Source organism: Felis catus, chromosome D4 (assembly GCF_018350175.1).
Source record: "Felis catus isolate Fca126 chromosome D4, F.catus_Fca126_mat1.0, whole genome shotgun sequence".
Classification (NCBI taxonomy): Eukaryota; Metazoa; Chordata; class Mammalia; order Carnivora; family Felidae; genus Felis; species Felis catus.
Window position 1 is genome coordinate 15460277 of NC_058380.1, and position 23491 is coordinate 15483767.

Here is a 23491-nt window from a genome sequence, read left to right on the forward strand (position 1 = left end):
AATGCATGAAAACAACTTAAGTGTCCACTGACAAATGAATAAGTAAAGAAAATGTCACACACACACACACACACACACACACACACACACATACTGGAATAACATACTGCTGTTTGCAACAACAGGGACAGACCCTGAGGGCACTATGATAAGCGAAATAAGTCAAACAAAAACAAATACTCTGTGGTCTCACTTATATGTGGAATAAAAAAAAAGAACAACAAACTCATAGATACAGAGAACAGACAGGTTGTTGCCAGAGTTGGGGGTGGCAGAGGGGCAACATAGATGGCATTGGTCAAAGAGTACAAACTTCCGGTGATAAGATAAATAAGGCCTCGGGGGGTGCATGGTGACTATACTTAACAATACCGTATATATATTTGAAAGCTGCTAAGAGAGTAAATCTTAAAAGTTCTCATCACAAGAAAGAAAACTTGTAGCTATGTGTGGTGACAGATATTACATCACTGTAGTAATTATTTCATAATATATACATACATCAAATCATTATGTTATACACCTACAAATAACGCAATGTTATACATCAATTACATCCAATAAAAAATAAATTATCTATCCTATGAGTTAGCAGTTATACACCTAACTAATTATTCAAGACAAAATTTTGGTTCACCAAAGACTTACACAAGACTTATTGTTGCTTTGTAAATAATAACTATAAATGGGAAATAACTCAAAAAATCTAAAGAGGAGATAAACTGCGATATATTCACAGAATGGAATACTACTCTGCAAAATGAATGGATGAACTACTGATACACAAAAAATGTGAACAAATCTCAAAAGCATTAAGCTGAGTGAAAGAAGCTGTACACAGAGTACATATTTTACGAAATTTTAGATATAATCAGCGCTAAGTGATTGTGATAGAATTCAGTTCCATAGTGGCTTTGGTGTGTGTGTGGGTGGGAGGGGGGTGGCATTTCCTGGGAAAAAAACACAAGGAACTTTTTGTTCTGAAAATATCCTGTGCCTTGTGGATGTGAATTTTGCAATTATAAGCAAATTCCTAAACTTATCAAACTCAACTTATCAAAATTCATATTTAGGGTGTGTATTTAATTCAAAGTAATTTATACATCAGTTTTTAAAAATCTTCAATAAATGAATGTAGAGAAACCATTAATAGAAGTTAAGATCTTATTGCAGTTCTATTGACTTTTTTTTAAGTTATGTATGGGTTTTTTTTCAAGGTTCTAGTGGGTGGTTGGTTTTGGATGCTTACCACATTATAAAAAGTAATCAACTTACTAACTAAAAAAAGAAAAAAAATCCATGCCTAGACTAATAATGAGAGTACATGATGGATTATAACAAATCCAATCATGTGTTCCTGAGATATTCCTTTCCTAATAATAATAATAATAATAATAATAATAATAATAAAATGAGACCTTTTGGTGTTCTGATTTGACTCAAAGATACAACCTAGAGTAGGCAGAGGAGAGTGGATAGGTAGCACTTTTATTTATTCCCCTAATATTTTCTTAAACCTGATGTTTGATAGGAGATGGAGACTAGATGATTCATTTTTATATTTATTGGTGGGATCCTGGAGCTCGGGCAACATAATGTAGTAATGATTAAGTACAGTGGTTTGTAGTCAATTGTCTTTGACTTACGCATCTCAGCCCTGCTACTTACCAACTGTATGATCTTAGGCAAGTTACTTAATTAAACTCTCTTGTTTGAGTTTGCTCATTTGCAGGGGTGATAATCTTTATCTCAGAAGATAATAGTTATCTCAAAAGATTGCCTCAAAGATACATAATATACTATATTGAAAGATGTCTAACACACAGTAATTAGTAAATATTAATTATTGTTATTGCTAATACTAATAGTGTTCTGTCTTGCTGATTAAAAGCAAAGCTGTTTTGGAAACAAAATAAACAAATGATAAGATTTATCCTATTATTGAAACACGTCAAAGAAAATGATACCGATTTTCCACAGCAGTCATTAAAAAACCCTCTATAATATTCTCATAGGTCACGTCATTATTTAAGATAGTGGCCTCTTGCTATGTTTATAAGTGTGTCATTGACGAAATTCAAAATATTAGTGACACAAACAGAGCAAAGTACTCTGCTGAATGGAATGAGTTAATATTAACCACTTAAATATTGGCGCATTATTTAGCACTGCTGAAATAATAAGTACCTGTGTCATCATAATTAATGGTAATCTCCTCTTCTTGATAGATAACTATCAAGTTCATAATTCTTCTAAGGTCTGTCATGATTCATGATAATAAAACCATGACCTTATTATAAAGAAGGGTAATTATTTTCCTCTTCACTCTTGCAAGTGGGCAATGATCCAATTCCTTTCAAAAGAATATAAAAATATCTAGCTGGAAAGTAAAAAGAAAGTCCAAGACTCATTTTTCTCTTCTACATTTAAATTGCTGTCTTGCTTGATTCTGGCAAGGATACGACAGATGTAGATTTTGCAAGCATATTAATAACTGGAGACTTATCTTAAACTCACAGAGCTTAAAAGACATATCCGTAGAATCAAAGGCAGATGTAAAGTTAATCAAAGGGCTGAAGAATCCTGCTATTTTTAGCAGTTTATTCAATGAGATTAAAAAGAGTTCAATAATAATCAATACTTCAAGAGTTAATTCTGAACTCTACTTGCTCCTCACAGAAAGAATTACAATGAGAGCACACACCTACAGTTGCTCCAGTAGAAAGATATCAAAGTTTGGAGGCATATTAAGTTAACAACTGGCCTTGATTTTTTAAGAGTGGCACATCACACTTTCTTAGGTGTTGAACACTGCATATTTGAATACTTTCAGATGGAATTGTAACTAAGGAATTTATGGAAGTAAAAGACTTGATGTAGAACAGGATCTTCTCTTAAGAACAAATTTTAAATAAATTTACTTTAATTGAGCTTGCATTGGCTGACCATTTTAGTCCTCTCCATAGTTAGGACCCGTAACTACTTTGAAATTATACTTACATTATGCAGTTGTCTTAGGACCTTGAAGCTGGGAGAAAATAACTTTCCATATGTTATGAGAACAACATGGTTCCTCAAAAATCCTAAATAGAACTCTGCCAAGTAAGAGACACATCTTGGAATTCACCATCTACCATTATTTTTTATTCTAAAAGCCTTTAAGTAAACTTTAATTAGTATGCTTTAAGCAACCTTTTGATGCAAAGGTTCATGGGAAATGCTATCTGTCTGTCTATCTATTGATCGGTCCATTGATCTTGTCTATTTATTTGTAGGCCACCAGCTAGGCCTGGCGTAGAAGCAGGCCGGTTTTATTTCAGTTACATCGGTTAAGATATGAACATCAGTCAGGTTGTGTCAGATCTTTAGACCGATTTGTCATCGAAAGTGAAATGCCGTGAATGTTTCATTCACAAAACAAAACAAACGTATATGTATCAGGGTGGTTTACTCTCTGCCCTTCCAGGGAATACTGGGCAACGTTCGGAGATATTTTTGGAGACCACCGAAGGGTGTACAGGTGTCCTCTACTGGGCACAGGCCAGAGCTGCTGATTAGCATCCTACCATATACAAGACAGACCCCACAACAATCTTCCAGTCCAAAATGTCAACGGTGCCAAATTTGAGAAATACTGACATACATGAATCAAAATATATTCCAAGCCAAATAAAACTGATTTTACAGAACTGCTTTTATGTCTTTCCATTCATGCGAATAATTGTTTGTCACATTCTAGATAGCATGCAGTACCTAATAGATTATTGACTAAGGACTTTTTTAGGATTAGCTACTGAGTTAAATAAACCAATTATTTTTGTCTCTATTAACCACTTAATTAACTGAAACGCTGAAGAATAAATGTTTCCCTAATATAAGAAAATAGCATAATGTGGAAATTATTTAACTCATTCAATTATAAAGATTTTTCCTTGTAATTTGTTAATCACTTTTATAGTTTTGTTTATTTGTTGGTCGGTTGGTTTCCTTATGTTGCTTTTATGGTTTAAAATTGGAAAAGTGACTCTAACACGCAAGTTTTTATCGAGGGTGTTATATCATCGGAACACACAGAATGACTTCCTCAGATCATCATGGAAATATCTGGCTGATATGATAGGACTCTACATCTAAATTCAAAATCAAGAAACAAGCATAAGAACTTATTTCATGCCAGTTTTGTGTTTTAAAATACGCTTTCTCAAAATATTGTAGGAGATATTATTGAGGAAAAGCCTTCTATTTTCTAAACTGGTGTTTGCAAAAGCTGTGCCGTAAGATTTTTTTTTTTTAAATAGCTACCATGTGCATTAAAAAACTGTGCACTTAGTACTATTTAGGTATCAATCACAAGGCTAAAAAACAAGATACTGTGAAGGTAGATGTAAAAGAAGGAAAATAGTCTCTTGGAGTTTACACACTGGGAACAACAAAAAATTAAAGTATATGGCACAGTTCTGAGTAGTACCGGATTGCATTCATTCACTACAAATTTCATCATAAACCAGGCTTATAGTTCTTCAGAAAATAAAATGAACAATGTGTATGGAATAATAAAGAAAATTCCAGACATAGAGTTGCCCTTGGACTAAGATGCCAAAACGTGAATGAGTTTTGCATTAAGATCTAGGGCAAAACATAGGCAGGGTAAAAATGAAGATGTCAATAGGGCCTAAACAAAAGGCAGGAGAGAGGAGAAATAATGTGTGTTTCTAATGTGTACTTTTTTTTTTAAGTTTTTATTTAAATTCCAGTTCATTAACATACAGTGTAATATTAGTACTTTTTAAAAAAAATGTTTATGTATTTTAATGTTTATATGGAGCAGGCTCCAGGCTCCAAGCTCTGAGCTGTCAGCACAGAGCCCCACACGGGGCTCAAACCCATGAGCCAGAGCCCGTGAGATCATGACCTGAGGTGAAGTGGGACACTTAACTGATTGAACGACCCAGGTGCCCCAGTACTTTTTTTTTCTTTAATGTTTATTTATTTTTGAGAGAGACACACACACAGAGTGCAAGTGGGCGAAGGACAGAGAGAGAGGGAGACACAGAATCCGAAGCAGGCTCCAGGCTCTGAGCTGTCGGCACACAGACCGACGCGGGGCTGGAACCCACAAACTGAGAGATCGAGAGATCATGACCTGAGCTGAAGTAGGACGCTCAACCAACTGAGCCACCCAGGTTCCCCTCTTTGTTTTTTAAATAAGATAACACCTCTATTGGTTTTTTGCCCTCTTCTACAGTAGGTAGAGAGACAGACTGGCGGACAGATAGATAATTATTTTAGCAATTGCATCAGTCTGTCAAGATAAAAATTTTTATCCTGTGGGTCAGGATATTATTACATTGTGTGTAGCAAGTAATCGCTCAGTTTATCTTGGAGCAAAGGTGTTCAGCTGCATCATCCAAAGTGTTATATCCAGTACTGTGTTAAGTATTAACACAATTTACCAGATAAATTTGTCGGATGAATAAAACTAATTGCCAGTCTTTGACATAATGTATAACACAATTTTTTCATGTGCATTTGATTAGTCTTAAGTATTATTATGATTATTCTTAATAATTGTGTTATATTACCAATTTATTAACATCTACCACTTACTAAGGGTGGCCGTGTGCAACACACTCTTGTGACCTGCTGAAAACCAAAATTCAATGGAGTACATTCTACAGATCTTATTGACTTTATTCAGCAATTCACAAATTGGGCAGCATGCCCTCCAGCAGACAGGAAAAAGCTCTGAAGAGCTCTACAAAATGAAAGACTTTTATGGGCAAAAGGGAGCATGAGTAGGAAGGTGTACTTGGCAGAAAAGTGGATTGGTTATTGCCAGATGATTTTCTTTACAGGGGATGGCAGAGGCTTAAAAGGCAGCTTACCTATCTAGTGTTGATCAGGTGGTTCCTGACTGACTGGTTGAAGATACCATTTCTGGAGGAGCCCAAGTGTAATTAACTTAAATTTCAGCTAGGTGACATAGCGCTTCGTATGAGCACCTCCATTTTGGACTTGTCTTACTTTTAACAGACCTCTTTAACTGTAATTGAGGAAAATAAGTATTACTATATAAAACCATGTCTGCCTTATAAGGCTAACGGCTTATATAAAATGAAGGCTCTTTAGTTTTCTGGAGAATCTTTCCTGGGATGAATTTGTAAAGACGGACTGTGCTGAGCTTGGAGTAACTGTCACTTTTTCCTGCAAAAAGGCAAAGAAGAATTTGGAATTCTGGTGGGTGATGAGGAAAGATGTGGGAAGAAAGAGAAAAAAGTCTGAGCAATTTGGCAGGAAGCTAGACGACGTGTTTTGGAAATGGCCCAGAAAAGTTTTAATTACAAAATATCTAGTAGGCAAAGTAAAGAGTTTCTGTATTTTAGTGAGTCTATTTCTATTATCTGTCGTCTATCACCATCATCATCCTCTACGTCATCAGTATCTTTCCTTTAATTTCCTCAAACCCATCTTCAATTTCCCACAGATTCCTCATGGGAGTAATTTACAAAAAAGAAATAAGGGGAAAAACTGGATTCTACAGGTTGGAGGAACAGCAAGCTTAGGGTAGGGTGAGATAGTCCCCAACGTGAACTACATGAGTGGAGGCAGGAACTTAGATTCACAGCTGACCAGGAAATCTTAGTAAGTACTCTGAGGATTTATATAAATACTAGAGAAGCTACTAGACCTGCTTCATTTTACAAGATAAAAATTTACGCTACGCTAATCTAGATATTTTGTGATCAGAACCACAGAACATAAATGGATTACATATATATAACCCCATTTAATGTCATGTTTGGAATCAAGCTGTTTCATGTGATAGCAAGTAATGTGAAATAGAAAATCCGAGAAATTCACCCGAAAGACCTCTCCAGGGAGACTTCCCCAAGGAAGCATTTTCAAAGTTCTTCTTTTCCTTTCTTTCAGCCAGAAGGCATTGAATCCTTTCTCTTGTGATTTCGATAGTTACAAGTGAGTTTAATAAAAATTGTTTGCACATCTACCTTCTCCTGCAGATACAGCTTTTCTCCCATTGCCAGGTACGTGAATGTGGTTTATCCATGTTTGTTGAATGAGTGAATTCACTAGTACCACTAAGGAAAGAAATGATATTCTTTTGTTTTTGTTGTTATGTTCTTACAATGCCTACTATAGTTTCTCACCTTTGGTAGGTACCTAATGAAGGCTTACTGTTTGGATAGACAAAGATATATAAAATCCTGTTCAAGATTCTAACATTTTTCTTCTGGGAGAGCTTACAGGCAAAGTAGTTAGCTATCTTTTCAGTGGGATTTGAAAGATGCCAAATGTTCATCTGCCATAAAAACACTTTTCTCAAAGGTTCAGCCAATTGGTATGGTAGAACAATGTGGTGTAGTGTTGTCTCAAGATTTATTAGCTGCCTGGCCTGCTGAAAACCACTTGAAATGTTATAGGTAAATTGAGAATTTGGATATTTTAGAAGATAGTTGTGGATTTAAATCTGACAAAATATCCCCTACGGCCTAACAGAGTTACAGGTACATGGAAAGGATAGCAACAAAAGTTAATCCCATTTTCTTTTCCAACATATACAGAGCTCCTTGAGTGAATGTTAATCTCAGAGGTTCCCTATGAGATTTTAACATATCTCTGACATAGCCAGTATACTCAATGATAAAGTTTGAAAAAAAAATCAGAGGAGGCAGTGGTCACCTTACTAAAGATACAGCTGTAAAGGAATGGGATATAAGAACAGCAAATATTGGGGCGCCTGGGTGGCTGAGTCAGTTAAGCGTCCGACTCTTGATTTCGGCTCAAGTCATGATCTCATGGTCCTGAGAGGAGCCCTGAGTTGAGCTCTGGGCTGGGTGTGGAACCTGCTTGAGATTCTCTCTCTCTCTCTCACTCTCTGCCCCTCCCCTGTGCTGGAGCTCTCTGTCTCTCTGTCTCTCTCAAACAACAACAACAGAGACAACAAAGAATAGCAAGAGTCTACGGTAAAGTTTTGACAAGTCCAAAAGAAAACTTGACTCACTGTTGAGGCCCGCAGTAGGTGAGTCTTGATTTCCAGAAGTCAGCATGCAGACACTAGTGCTGAGCAAAGAGGAAAGATGGATAAGACACAAAAAAACAGGTGAATGGAGAGAGAAAGTGATAAGTTATCAGAGAGAAGCTTAATATAGCACTATCAATCAGAATATCAAAGCACATGCTTCTTTACCCCCTGCCCCCCCAGCTTTATAAACTCATCCTTCCTTTGTCTGTCTCGTCATCCTCATGCTCAAAGCAGTTGTTCACTAGGTTTAGAGTCAGGAGTTTACAGACTCCCAAGGATGACAAGTGGAAGGACCGCCTTCTTGCCTCTTCTGCACGCAGGACTGCAATAGCAGTTGAAAGGAAGGGACAAGTATGATTCTAGAGAAAAAGGGGAAACACACACATGCCACCATCATGCCTTCCATGCCTTAACTCCACTTTAAACAATTTCCTGCCATAAGGTGGAGCTACATCCTACGGAGAGAAAAGTATTGGCGATAAGATCTGGCAAAAGTCCACGTAGATCATTTTTCACTTGGCCTGTGATTTGTGATTTTAAAAAGTTAAAATGCATGGCAGCCACCTCCCAAATCCGCCACCAACTGATGCAGAGAGAGCTGTTATTTTGGTGCAGCACGGATTTTAATGTGGCAGAAAGGTGTGTGAAGGCAAGCAGGACCTTGTTTTTCACCTGATGCTGTAAACACTGGCTTCAGGGGAAACTCTTTGAAGTGCCGAGATCTGAGGTGGCGGGTTTGGAGGCCCCCCTGAGGTAGTACAGAGAAACCACAGGTATCTGATAGGGTTTGCTCTGGAGTAAGTCATCCTGAGCATCAAACAGCGTGTTGACAAACAAAGTCATTTTTAAAAAGTGCTTTATTTAGAAGAGCGGATTGTGTTGAATAGGCATTTGCTAGAATTTAAGATGCTGAGTTGTATTACCTGCAAGAGAGGTTTTGCTTCTCAGTTTGTGATTGTGAGAGGTATGGCCATGAAAACCCCCAACTGTGTTATCTGTAAAACCCCGGCATCTCCACCCAAAGGAAAGAACGATCCCCTGAAGAGAGAGAGCACTGCAGGGTTTCCTGATAACACATCAAGGGTAATCTAGATAAAGGAGAATGGCTCAACAGCAGTGTGTGTTGCATGACTCCCTGGGCAGTGCTCTCCATCTGGAAATCAATTAAAGGGCAAGGTACACCAGCTCATAGCCGGTTTGGGATTTCCTCAGTAGAGATTTGCATAGAAACCTTGCAAACAACTAAAACCTATTGTAAAACTCCAAAGGTGGGGTTGATCTTGGTGGAGAAAAGCCTCCATCCAAAAGAAACGAACCTTAGGGAATTTTTAGTCACCAAAAAAACGCATCTAAGGTGCACCCTGTGTTTTTTCCAGATTGATAACAGAACTCGTTTGAACATGTGTGACATAAAGATCATTCGTAATGCGTTGCTTATTACCTTCCTAGTGGAGGGAAGCAGAATTTGCCACCCCAAAATATGCATCTTTGGCATAAGGGTTATCTTGAGCTGCTTATTTTTAAGAAACTGCAGACACAGGAAGAATTCTGAAAACTAAGTAGAAGTTATTCTTTTGTAAGAGACATTTCCATGTATAAGGAAAATCTCCACTTGGATGGGTGTCCTCTAGTCTGTACCAGGAAGAGGAGGATGACTAAATCTCTAGAAGCCCTTACCGGTGGAGAAGGGGAAAACCTACACCTGCATTAACAACCTTACTCTTCTTTATTGTGTCCCGCCCCCCCCTCAAGAGCCTCTCAGAACTAGCCCCGCCCCATACCCTGCCTAGTTCTGTCTTTAGCTGCAGATGGTATTTAAGGTGGTGGCTTGGGCCATGTTGGGGAGTTACTCACTTTTCCTGGATCCCATGGATACAGGAGGTATATATGCTATTAAATTTGTTGTTTCCTGTTAGTCTTTTACAGGGGGTCTCAGCCAAGAACCTAGAAGATTAGAGGAAAAAAATACTAGCGTCCTATAAGACGTGTTGCTATTACTCACTTCATCTTTCCAAATAATAAAATAAACACCGTTGAGAAGATAGCTGGCTTCCTTAGGCCAAATAACATAACTACTTCGACTTACACTTTCAAGCCAAACAGGGCATAAGATACTTTATATGCACTATCTAATTTAATCCTCACTGCAGTCATGTGAAGATTATACTCGCGATTTTCATTTTATAGTTTTAAATACCTGCCCATGCCCTCCCAACTACCTGGTGGGGGGAACCAGGAATCCAAAGTCAGCAAGCGTGACGTTTAAGTTCTCACATTACTGCATGTTCCCTTGAAGACGATTTCTGTTCTTAAGATAGTTGTTCAACCAATGTATTTATATTCCCGTATTTTTGTTTACAGGTTAATTATCCTTTTTCTTCTAGAAGCTCACTCATGGGGGCAGGGTCCTTATGTATCTGATTCACCTTTGATTCTTTTTATAGAGCTTTGTGCACTATAGTTTCTCAAAAAAAAAAGGTGGTTTTGTTTTGTTTTGTTTTTTTTTTTAATTTATAAGCCATAGTCCAGCTGGGAAACCTGTACGTACGATGACTCATCCTTTTCATTTATAGAATATCCCTCCTCTCCCACACCTTCCCTTTCTGTTGTAGTTCCATTTTACCTTGACAAATGTATGTTTGGTTTTCTTAAAATGTGCTTTTGTTGTTGAAATAGGACTCTCACCCTCTCTCACAGGCCTTTTAGTTTTATAACTTTGAAGGTCTTATCTGCTTTCTCTCCTACAAAACACACCTGTCATGGCTTTGCCTCCTTCACTCCCCTGAGTGTCAGAGCTACAGACTCACTCCGTAGGGGTTGTCCATCCGTCTAGAGCACCTGGGGTTTAAGGTGTAAGCAATTTGACTGTAATTGCTTCTTCCCAGCAGTTACTTTTTGAAGTGGCGAAGGGGGACATTTGGTTGGTTCTCTTTTTCCATCTGCATAAATAGGTATTGGAGTCAAATCCAAAGAGCATGGCGTATTTATCTAGAAATAAATGTTACCCCCCACGACGAGAGTTTTTAGCTACACTTTTGTTTGTCTGACTCTTTTCTTAGCTTGTTTCACTAGAAACTTAGTTCACTCTTTCATTTGCATGTGATCTGTTGATTTCTCTGGGTGAAATAAAACAGATTTTTATACTATACGAACGCTATAAACCGCATGCTTTTTAAAAATTTTGTTACATCTTCATGTGGAATCGATCCGATGTGTCACTGCTGTGTTGGACTCAACTACTGTTTCTTAAGCTGCTTGTAGAAAGCATTTCTGATATCCTCTATCATAAATTTTTAGTTCCCTCAAATCTCCTTATCAGTTTTTGGTAGAAAAGAACAGATATGATAGTTTTTAAGATACAAAACGGATGGATCTGTAAGTCTATTTAGTACCTATTTGTTCAAATGATGCTTCCCTTTGACTTATGCAAAGGGTCCCCGTATGGCTTCAGATCTTGGGGAAATCTTATATGAGTAACATGATATCTTCACAGAAGTTTCAATGCAGAATTTACAAAGTTTAAAGAAGTGTTCTGAGATAAAAATCAAGCACAACCTATATAGAGAGTCAGATGGTGAGGTGGGCTGTAATGTGTTCCTCTTTCATCGTTATTTGCTTAAAACACCCTTGAATTTTGGTAGGTCCGCTCACGTGTGATGGAGCGAAGATTAAGTCATGCTATACTGCACAGCACTGGGATAATGAAGGTCATGTATTAACATGCTCTATGAGAATATCATTGCCTCTGGAGAGAAACTAAGTCAATGCATATAAAGATCAGTGTAATGTTAGAACGGCACAATGATCCCAGTTGATCTAGTACAAGTTAAAATCCTGAAAAAAATTTAGGACATGGCATACATCTCTTAAGCTGCTGAAGAAAATTTTGTTACTGTCTCAAAGTAAGAGTGGAATTTTATTCATTGCGTGTAATTTATAATAGAGTGTATCAAATTTTTAGTTCAATATCTCTCCTTGTGTTATTCATATTTGCTGTCAAGCAGTGCATGGAGATGCACTGATGAGAATTTAATTTTATTCCTTAAAAACACTGATTCACTTTAATAACATACTTTCCTAGCATGCCATCCCTACACTACTCTTACAGATAGAGCAAACTATCCAACTCATCATTTAAACCAGAATACCTTTGCAAGTGCAAGTGGGTGCTAGTAATAATTGCACTGAGGTAATAGGCATAAACCGAGACTTTGGAAAACTGGGACATACAATTACCATTCTTAAAGCACAGCTGTGTCTTAAAGTCACGCATAATGTCGGTGTGTCATTTTTCAAGGTCTTGGTGGCACCAGACCTAATCTGTTAGTGTGATGACCGAGGCACAAGTTTCAGGAACTTGAAATGCCATGACAAATCCAGCCCATATTTTTGTTATGATGAGTTATTTTATTTTATTTTATTTTTTGGTCCTGAACATCTGCAGAATCAGAGGGCATCTCCGATCAGAGAGAATCTGGATGTAACCAGAAAGAAAGGACAGAGTGTTGTTTGGACGAGCATTAGTTCATCTAAATCCAAGAGGACACATTTCCAGCCTCCTCTGAGAAGTCAACAAAAGAGGGAAAAAGAACATTGTTCTTAGATGACTTTGCTATTCCCTGAACAGCAATTCCTTAGTCTCCTCTATTCTGTAACTATGCCCTGGGTGATCCCTGGGTATTCCACTTAATTGCATGCCATTTCATCCTTGTTCAGTAATTATACTTGTGCATAGTTATGAGTAAAGTGATTTTCCTATATATGCATTAAAGTTAAAGTTTGCTCCTGGGGTTGAGTGCATGTGCCTTCTAGTGGCATCAGGCAGGAGCACGTGTGCTTCTTCCTGCCATGTGTGAGGGAAGAATCTGGTCAATTACGATAGTGAAATTTACTAAATGTGATGATAAACACTTTTAAAAGCAGCTCAACAAATGATTATGGATTTCACACTTTTACTAATTGCTTCAATTTCTGACGGAAATAAAAATCTTCCACTTGCTTTAGTTTTGTGGGTTGGATATCTCGGGAAAATATTACAAATATCCATGAAGTATCTCTTACTGTGCATCTTACCCTTTTATTCCTACCTTTTTATTCCTATAAATTGACTACTATTTCTAATTTTCCCCATAGAAAAATTATAGGCAGCCATATAATTATATATATATATATATAATATCCTAAATATTATATATATATTTATATATATATAGCTATCCTAAATGTCTTTCTCATCAATATTCTCCATTATTTTATAGAAATGTTCACTTTTTTTCATTCTTTAGGATTAAATGTAGGTTTTACTCTCATTTCTTCTTTGTCACCACAATCACCTAATTAACTCTTAGCTTAAGCATTGCTATCTCAGGGAAGTTTTCCCTGAAGCTTCTCCCTGTCCCCAGATTAGGTTAGTTATTTTTCTTACACGGTTTCAGGTTGCATCTTACTTGTCCATTATAAGATTAACCACATTGTCTACTGAACTTATGGTTTAGGTCAACTATCCTCAGTAGACTGTAAGTTTTATGATGGAGCTTGTCTACTTTTCTTGATGCTTTATTAACAGTGCCTTATAAAAAGCACACTACATAATAAATGTTCAAAATCCATGTGAAGAGAGAAGTTGAAAGGAAGAAAAAAAGGGAAAGACTTTTTTTTTTTAAAGTAGACTTCATGCCTAGCATCGAGACCAAAACAGAACTTGAACTTACAGCCTTGAGATCAAGACCTGAGATCAAGAGTTGGACACTTAACTGACTGAGCCACCCAGGCGCCCCAGGAAAGGCATTTTCTTATGATCCCTTCCAACTGTACGGGAACGAGGTTCGCACAGAGAGTCATGACACCAAGACTTCTCTTTTCAGGAAGCAAATTTATTTGTGCTGGCACAGGCTCAGTGCATTCGTACCCAAAAACCTGAGCCCCAAGTGCAGTGGGGTGTAGCCTTTACTATGATTTCTACTTCTTTGTCTCCCATATATGGTAACATACAGACATACAGTGTGATGGGCAGTCTACACTACAGAGTCATGAGGAATGTCACATACGTGCACATGGCCAGGTGGCCCTCCCTTGTCTTGAGGTTGTTCACCACATTCCATAAGGAGGGGTTCTATCACACAATAGTCTGAATATTGATGATTCCATTGATCAGTGATGATTTCTTTGCAGCTAAATATGGATGCTCAGCCCCAGACTGAGTTGTCAATAACTGAATATTGTTTGTTCTGAATTTTAGGGGAGTCTTTTATTACCTGTTAGTTTTTCTTTTCTTTATTTTTGAATAAAGTTTATGTATTTATTTTGGGGGGGGGCAGAGAGGCAGACAGACAGAGAGAGAGAATGTGAGAAGAGGAAGGGCAGAGTGAGAGGGAGGGAGAGAGATTCTGAAGCAGGCTCCATAGTGTCAGCACAGAGCCCGATATGGGGCTCAAACTCATGAACCACGAGATCATGACCTGAGCTGAAATCAGGAGACAGTCACTTAACTGATTGAACCATCCTGGTGCCCCTACCTGTTGGTATTTCCATGTGGAAACCAAACTTTACATTTTTCTGTTTTCTTAGCTTTCTTCCTTTTTATTGCTTTTCTTTCACTCCTCTCCACAGGCTCCTTCGCATATCTTCAATATCTTTGTTAATGGGTATCTGTTGCTTAGGTTGATGGAAGCCAATGTGAAGATTGAGGGCTTCGTGTAGTGTCGAGTATACTTGTGCATGGTTATGAGTACATGTTGGTGTAATAATACTATTATAGAACAGGGGCGCCGGGTGGTTCAGTCGGTTGAGCGTCCGACTCTTGACTTTGACTCAGGTCATGATCCCAGGGCTGTGGGATTGATCCTGCATCAGGCTCTGCACTGAGTATGGAGCCTGCTTAAGATTCTCTCTCTCTCTCTTTTTCTCTCCCTCTGTCTCTTGTACTCTCCCCACCGTCATGTGCTCTCTCTCTCTCTCTAAAGTAAAAAAATAATAATAATACAATTATTGAACAAATGATACTTCACTGTCTCATTTGGTTTATAGATCTGTGTGTTTCTATTATCTAATAAGCTACTCAGAGAAGGTACTGTGCTAAGTTTGTTCTGGATCTCTTTCTTTAGTTTCTTCAGGTACAATTTCTGTGCTCCGGGAGGTTTCTGCTTGGGTTCACCTGGTGGGAAGTACCAGCAGGAGCTCACAGGGTGAGAGCACAGTGAGACTGGGATGGATTCCCTCACTCCTGAAAGATGGCTCATTCCATCCAGGGCTCTCTAGATTCTGGCCTTTAGGGCTATGGCTGGAAAGAGCACCCCACAGTTACTATCTATGGGGTGCTACATCACTCTTTGTTCCTCAATTTCTTCTTTCCTTTAGCATGGTTGTAATGTACTATTTCCTGAATTCATAGTTGTTTTCGCAGTGCCCAGCACAAATCCGACACTTTTGTTGAATGAACAAATTAATTTCTATGCAACATTCTACCTCATGAGCCATGGTTTTTGCTAAACCACCAAAGTTTCAGAAACAGCAGGAATCAAACGTAGACATTGGAGTGGTAGTTTCTATTGAGATCCTGTGAACAGTGACAGAATATTAAAGTCCTTACTTGAGGCAACTGTTCCTTTAAATATAAATCAATGTTACCCAGTTCCTAGACCACATCTTAACTGAGTGGCCTTAGAGAGAAAAGACACAATCTTTCTGAATGAGAATTTCTTCAATTATTCTTTGAAAGGTGGAACTTACTAAATTTGTTAAATCTGATCCATTGCTAGTAATGTAACTAACACTTGACAACATTTCCATCTTGAATTTTATTAAGAGATATCTTGGAAAGAATATACAAATAAATAAAAAAGGAACTAATAAAAGGATTATTTTGAACACTAGTTTTCTTGTTTGTGGAGTATAGTATGTTAGGTGTAGGATTATGTTTTGGTCATAATGAGTGTACTTTTTTTTTTTTAATTTTTTTTTTAACGTTTATTTATTTTTGGGACAGAGAGAGACAGAGCATGAACGGGGGAGGGGCAGAGAGAGGGGGAGACACAGAATCGGAAACAGGCTCCAGGCTCCGAGCCATCAGCCCAGAGCCTGACGCGGGGCTCGAACTCACGGACCGCGAGATCGTGACCTGGCTGAAGTCGGACGCTTAACCGACTGTGCCACCCAGGCGCCCCAATGAGTGTACTTTTCAACTTGTCCCATCTATGAGCCAAGTTGAGTTGCTGAAGAATGACTTCTTTTCCACAGGAAGAGAATGTTGGCAGAAAGAGTTTTAAATGTCCCTTTCTAGCTTTCTGTTTCCTCATATGCTCCTTCTTGGAATACAATTCTTATCCTATTATGTTTGCTTATTAAAAAATTACTTGGATGCTGATTTTAACTCCAGATGCACATTTTTTTTTTTTTTTGGTGCTGCGGCCCATTAAGTATTTGCCATTGTTTGAATTTCCCACAAAGTGTAACAGATATTTTTTTCCCTTTTGATTTCCCCACAACTATGGTAAATTCCTAGTGTTTCATGTGTTTTCAAATGCTACAAGGCATTCTTTAGATTAGAAGAGAACTACGGTTGAATGCAGATAGTGGCAGCAATTGTATTCTGTGTCCCAGGTGCTCCCAGATAGGACATGACTACTTGTGATTTCACAGTTGGTCTGAAAACAAGGGGTAAAAAAGTGTGGCTAGAGTACACGCAGCTTTCTTTGGCTTTAACCAGAAGAGCTAGAATATTTCATTACCGTAAGGAAGACAGTGGATCATGTTAGTTCCTTACATAGTTTTGCGGTGCCTCAAGCGAAAACCCAGGACCTACCATTTATTTCTGGTTCTCAGTTTCCTCATCAGTAAGAAGTGGATAAAAATAATAGTACTCATACAGCTGCTGTCAGGATCAAAGAACTTAATGTAAGTAAAGCCTTTGGAAAATTGCCTGGCATTTAGAAAGTGCTCCAAATAAGTTCAATAGTTTTCTGTTGAAGTCCCGTAGTATTTTCTGTATCTTTCAGAACGCATGGCTATTTCTGCTTTCTATTTAAGTTGTTTTTGTAAAGACCATACCGTCTGTACAAAATTAAGAAAAGAAAGGTTTCCTATTGCATTCATATCTTTTACACAATTTGCATCGATTACCACAATAATTCTTAATTTATCAGGTGTGCAATAAATCTTTGTGCATAGGAGAAGGGATGCATTTTGAATGATCATTTGTAAGCTTTGTCTAATTGGGAAAATTGATAACTTTGAAAGTCTCCATTACTTGTTTCTAAAATAATTTTATCATTTTGCGAAATGATATAATATACGCTGCAGAGTTTCCATTAGCCCTTGGAAAGCATGACGATTTTCATGTAGTATGAACGTTGCCTGAGAATGGAAATTTAAAAACAGGAACTTAACTGAAAGTTACGATTGTTAAAGGGAAACAAGACTGAGAAAAGATTAATCAAACCACAGTTCTTTAAATGTCATCCTGATGTGACCTACCTCGTACAAACTAAGTACTCAGGATACAGCATGGCAAAAGAACATTCAATTCCCAGACTGTTCTCTCTGTGGCTAGATAAAATGAAAGGAGACAGAAAATAAAGATACACATTTTACAACTAAGATTGTCTGAGAGTCTTTGCATAAAGTAATAAAAAGAAAACTGGACTCCATGTAGCCCTGGGGGAGTTGTTTCTCTTTTCCCCATATGTTAGGGAAAACTTAAAAAAATTAAAGTGCTTTTAAACAAGATAATCTGTTGAGTTCTTTACAAACCTAATAAACTTTAATTATCATCATTATGTTTTTTTTCTCATTGGGGATGGACTGCTTTTAAATTATTTTCAATTATTGCATAACCATTAGGCTTCATGAACAAGCAAATGGAGGCATTTGTTAGATGTTAAAAACAATTAGCTTTGATTCTACTCTTTGTGCATGACAAAGGACAGTGTTCATGAGTTAGAATTATAAGGGCTTTGCCACACATTTCCATATTGCTCTGAAAACAGTGCTTTGTGGTTAGGAAGTTTTTCAAGGATTTTGGTGAGCTTTAAAGATTTTTTTTTTAAATTAATGTAAATGGATCTAAAAGTGTGACACCCCAAGATGACTAAATAGCCAGCTGTTCAGTTGGCAAGATCTTAGCCCAGAATTTATACTCTGGTCAAAAAAGGGTGAAGGAGTTAAAGCTTTCATGTGTCGTAATACATGTAAACCAAACCATCTCGTGCACTATGCTTTAAACTTACACAGTGATATACATACGTCAGTTATTTCCCAGGAAAAGTGGAAAAACAAAACCAGCTTTTATGTTTGTACTTTCGTCTTTAATTATGTGTTTCTTCGTATTGCTTATTGATTTTCTGATGTTCAAAGAATTAGCAAATGTCTTTTGATTTGGGGTAGGATAAAAAAAAAAGCTGCTTTAAATTCTTTTTCAACAGGATATGAAAAGCATCATTGCTCTTTACTGAAACTGCACTTAGAAAATGAGTTTCCCAAATTTAAAGACGAGGGCATGCAGGAATAGAAAAGTTTGTTTGACCACAGATAGGAGCAATGTTAGTTTTTTTTTTTTTTTCTGTAGGATTTCTCAACCTGCCGTGCTTCATTTCCGATTGTAGAGCCATCATTAAGAAAAACCTGCTTTCTTTTATCTGTGCCCCATATTGTATTCATTTTCCCCTAAGCTATTATGAGCAATCAGGTCCCCAAACTGAAGCTTTTTTGAAAAGTCTGTCTCTTTAGTCTCTTTGTAAATATGCTAAGTTATTCTCTATCCTCCCTGCCACCAATGAGCAGACTTAATCGAGATAATGCAAAGTGTTATTCCTCTGCTATTTATACGTCTCCAAAAAGGGAGCATTATTTTCAAGTAAAGATACCTAATACAAAGGTGAGTATGTTGAAGAATCACCCTGCAATTGTAGCTCTGGGAGATGTGCTGCCCTAGCCCAATTCTCATTTTGATTTATTTAAGTTTGGAAATAACAGTATTAAATTAGCAAAGACAAGCAATAAACAAAGCCCTGGAGATGAATTAGCCATTGTCTCTGGTCCATTAATCTCCTCTTCAATTCTAGAGAATTGTGGCTCACCCAGACCCGAAGATCAAATAAAATGCCTAATTGGGAAAATCCTAAACAAGTGTGTCCTGGGGAGCTTGAATTTATTTGTCACCCGCTCAAACAACTGTGTTGTTTATATAAGTCTTTAAAACCCTGATACTTTTCCGCTACTATATCTTAATCCCTGGTTCTTTATGCTCAGGAGGGCAATTTAGAGTTGTTTTCAATTAACTAGAATGGAGAGGGGCACTTACTCCAAAAACAGATAGCTGTATAGTGAGTATTTTGCCAAACATGCTGAGTGCTTTAGATCTCAGCATCAGGTTTGGGACATGCTTTGGAATCTCCTTGAAGGTAATGATATCTGTTCTTTGGTGCTTTTTATTTTTTTTAATGTTTATTTATTTTTGAGAGAGACAGAGACAGAATGCAAGTGGGTTAGGGGCAGAGAGAGAGGGAGACACAGAAGCAGAAGCAGGCTCCAGGCTCTGAGCTGTCAGCACAGAGCTCCACGCGGGGCTCGAACTCACGAGCTGTGAGATCATGACCTGAGCCGAAGTCGGACGCTCAACTGACTGAGCCACCCAGGTGCCCCATCTTTGGTGCTTTTAATATCAGTAATAAATGGTTGAACATAGTCACAATTAAGGACACAGGATAGGCAAGAACGCTGAGATGTAAAGGCTAAACCCAAACGTAAAGTAAGGAGCTGAGATAATTAGCTACAGTGGCAATCCCTATCAGGCAATACTTTCATTTCAAATATGCAGATAATTGAGATCAGACTTTTTATTTGACACAGTAAAATAGAATGAAAATCAGTGTGCTGAATTTTGTTGACACAGGGGTAGGGCATTCATTTTCAAAACCTAAAATGCACAAATACTTTATGTTATAGAAAAAGCTGAAAAAGCAGAAACTGGAAACCAACTGATGAGCAGAGAAATGACGACACATACTGTTAACATTTACTGTGTCTCAACAATAATTTAAATGCGGTAGTTGTGGTGCATGATATTTTACAGGAATTATGTCATTTAATCCTCACAGTGAATCAGGGGGCAGATAATATTAGTAACACTGTTGTATAGATGAACAGATGGCAGCTTCCAGGAGTTAGGGATTCACCCAAAATTGGTCAATGGGTGGGATCAGAATTCATCCTCAAGTCTGTCTGCTTCTAAAGTCTGTGCTTTTCTTACTAAACTGTATGGCTATTGTCACTAAGGTTGCAAAATTAATGACAGGATTTGTTGAAGGGATTGGTTAATTTGACTAGAAGAGAAGTTCAAAAGGATGACTGAGCCTAGGTGAGACAGAGGGGAGCTAGGATTTGGGGAACACCTGAAGGAATTCTCTTGTTAGTATTAATGTGCTTGAAAAGGTTGCCTATGAATCAAGTCAACTTGTGTGTTATACTGGCTTCATTCTTCTATTAGTGGTCAGCTATGCATTAATTTGTTTTAAAGGAATGCTCACCGGAACAGAATAGACAGTATTTAAGATAAAGAATAGTGTAGAGGATAGGGGTCATGTGATGATAAACAGCCTGATAAATTAGGCATAGCATGTTTGAATATTGTTGCTATATAGGCATGTCGATAGTTATTTGATGGGGTAATTACATATCAAATGGATCATTTAAAATATTTGCTTTGATTTAGAATAATTGCAAGGCTATTTAAAAGCATGATTTACCTGTGTTTCTCATCACAAGAAAAAGCAATTTATAATTATGTGTGGTGACAGGTATTAACGAGATTTATTATGGTGATCATTTCACAATATATACAAATACTGAATCCTTATGTTGTCCACCTGAAACCAATATAAGGTTATATGTAAATTATATCTCAATTTAAAATGTACCATTTAGTTAACAAGAGACTTTACGGTACGGAATTTTACTTGATTCTCAGAATAGCCTGAGGGTTATATGTTCTTACTGTTTCTACTTTACAAATGAAAAAATAAAAACATACAGAGGTTTAACCATAGCTATGACATAGTTTAACCATAGTAATTACATAGCTCCTTAAAATAAAACCTGAGTAAAAATAAATAAATAAATAAAATAAAATAAAATAAAATAAAATAAAATAAAATAAAATCCAAGTAAGGAAGGAAGACATTAGGATGAGGGGGATTATCAAAATATTAGAGTGAAAAATTGAGATGTTTTCTTTTTCCTACTTTGCCTGTACATGAAATTGTCAGAACTTGGTAGGTTTGGAGCAGACAAGTCTGCATTTTCAACTCTTATGGAGGTGAGGGACAGAAAAAAAAAAAAAGCAATGTTGATAAGAGGCACAAAACGACACTGACAGCTGGGTTAAATCTCACATAAAATTTTTATCTAGACTAAACATTTCTGGGATAACTTATTCAACAGTTTGAAATATTCAAAGAATCAAAAAAATTTTTTTGGGTGTGATTCTAATCAGAATGTCCAACCTTAAAAGTGATGTACATTTTGCCTCCAAACTGTTACTAGTTCATACATTACTAATTAATTATGTATCATTGAGTAATAGATGCCTGGAAACTTTATCTGTGGTCAACAACTTTATTGATTTTTTAAAGTTTATTTATTTATTTTGAGAGAGAGAGAGAGAGAGAGAGAGAGAGAGAGAGAGAGAGAGAGAGAACCCCAAGCAGGCTCTGTGCTGTGAGTGCAGAGCCCAATGAAGCGCTCGATCACACGAATCATGAGACTGTGACCTGAGCCAAAATCAAAAGTCAGATGCTTAACCATGTGAGCCACCCCGGTGACCCTAAAATTACTCTTCTGATGCTGAGACCATGCCTGGGCAGCGCAGCAGGCAGTTCAGGCAGATGACACACGATTTAGCCTTGTGCATAAGAATTAATTACAGCTTGGGGTGCCTGGGTGGCTCAGTGGGTTAAGTGTCTGACTTTGGCTCAGGTCATGCATGATCTAGCAGTTCGTGAGTTCCAGCCCCACATGGGACTCTGTGCTGACAGTGTGGAGCCTGCTTTGGATCCTCTGTCTTCCTCGTTCTCTGCTCCTTCCTCCCTCCTGCTCTTGCACAGCACTCTCTCTCTCTCTCTGTCTTTTTCAAAAATAAAAAAATAAAAATAAAAACAAAAGAATTAATTACAGTTTGACTTTGCTTCTGTTTTGTTCTGGTTGTTTCAGCCGTGTGTGGCTGCCATCTGTCTTTTTAAAAGCATTCTATAAGAGAAGGAATATTAATCTCATTGGCTACTATTTCACTTCAATGAAACTTTAATAAAATTAACACAAATTTATCTACAACGTTCTACGTGCCAGACACTAGTAGAATCTGGGGATGGAAATGTAAGCACAAACGGACATAGTCATTGCTCGCGTGAAATTTAGAGTCAAACGTGGAACACAGATGTTAATCAAATTATGTAAAATAAATAAGTGTAAAAAAAACTACTAAGTGCTACAAAAGACACTGTATTCTGTACTAGGAGAATATAGAGTTGAGGAAACTAAATCAGTCTGGAGGTTCTAAATGTTTCCTTGGGAAAGCTATGATGGAGGAATGACTAGGAGTTAGGTGAAAAGAAAAGGAGACAGCAGCTAAACCATGGATACAGCACATTCAAAGGCCCCCTCTCAGAAGAAGCACAGCACACACAGGGACCGAGGAGCACAAAATGACAGAAAGGATGATAGAGGATGAGGCTAGAAGAATGGCTAGGTGCCCAGCCCTGCAGGAAATCGCTTTATGCATCCCACGTGGCCATTCACACCTACATTCAACGCACTGGCTCCTTAATTTTACACAAATGACGTTGCTACGTGTGATAGTTAATTTTATATTTGGCTTGGCTGGGACCCAGGACCCAACAATGTGGCCAAATATTATTCTGGATATTTCTGTGAAGGTGTTTTTTTGTTTGTTTGTTTGTTTGGTTGGTTGGTTGGTTGGTTGGCTGGTTTTTGGACAAGATTAACACTGAAATCAGTAGGCTTTGAGTAAAGCAGATGATCCTCCATAAAGTGTGGGAGGGCTTTATCCAATCAGTTGAAGGCCTTAAAAGAACAAAAACTGACCAACCCCAAGCAAGAAGGTATTATGCCAGTAGACAGCCTCTGAACTCAAATACAACACTTCCCTGGGCCTCCAGCCTGCTGGTTGACCCTGCAGATTTTGTTTTGCCAAGCTTCCACAATTGCATGAGCCTTTTCCTTAAAATAAATCTCTAGATAGATAGACAGACAGACAGATACATACATACATACACACACGCATATACACACCCTTTTGGTTGTGTTTCTCTGGAGAACCTGACTCGTACACTAGATTATTAGAAATATGGGCTACATGCTTATGTGGAAGCTTAAAGCAGAGGTAAAGACTAACAACAAGGACATTAGAATACAGTAAGGTAATCTAAGAGTAAGTCTAAG

The 23491-nt window shown here is 37.6% G+C and overlaps 1 long non-coding RNA gene across 1 annotated transcript in view; it reads right to left on the minus strand.

The window, feature by feature from the left end:
- The window catches only part of LOC111557617, a 120091-nt gene that overhangs the window by 84218 nt on the left and 12382 nt on the right, over positions 1-23491 (minus strand). The window contains exons 2-4 of the long non-coding RNA XR_006589214.1: positions 17513-17584; positions 9896-9985; positions 8021-8079 (exon numbers count right to left, since the gene is read on the minus strand). This is a non-coding gene — a long non-coding RNA (uncharacterized LOC111557617). The remainder of the gene's footprint in view (positions 1-8020; positions 8080-9895; positions 9986-17512; positions 17585-23491) is intronic.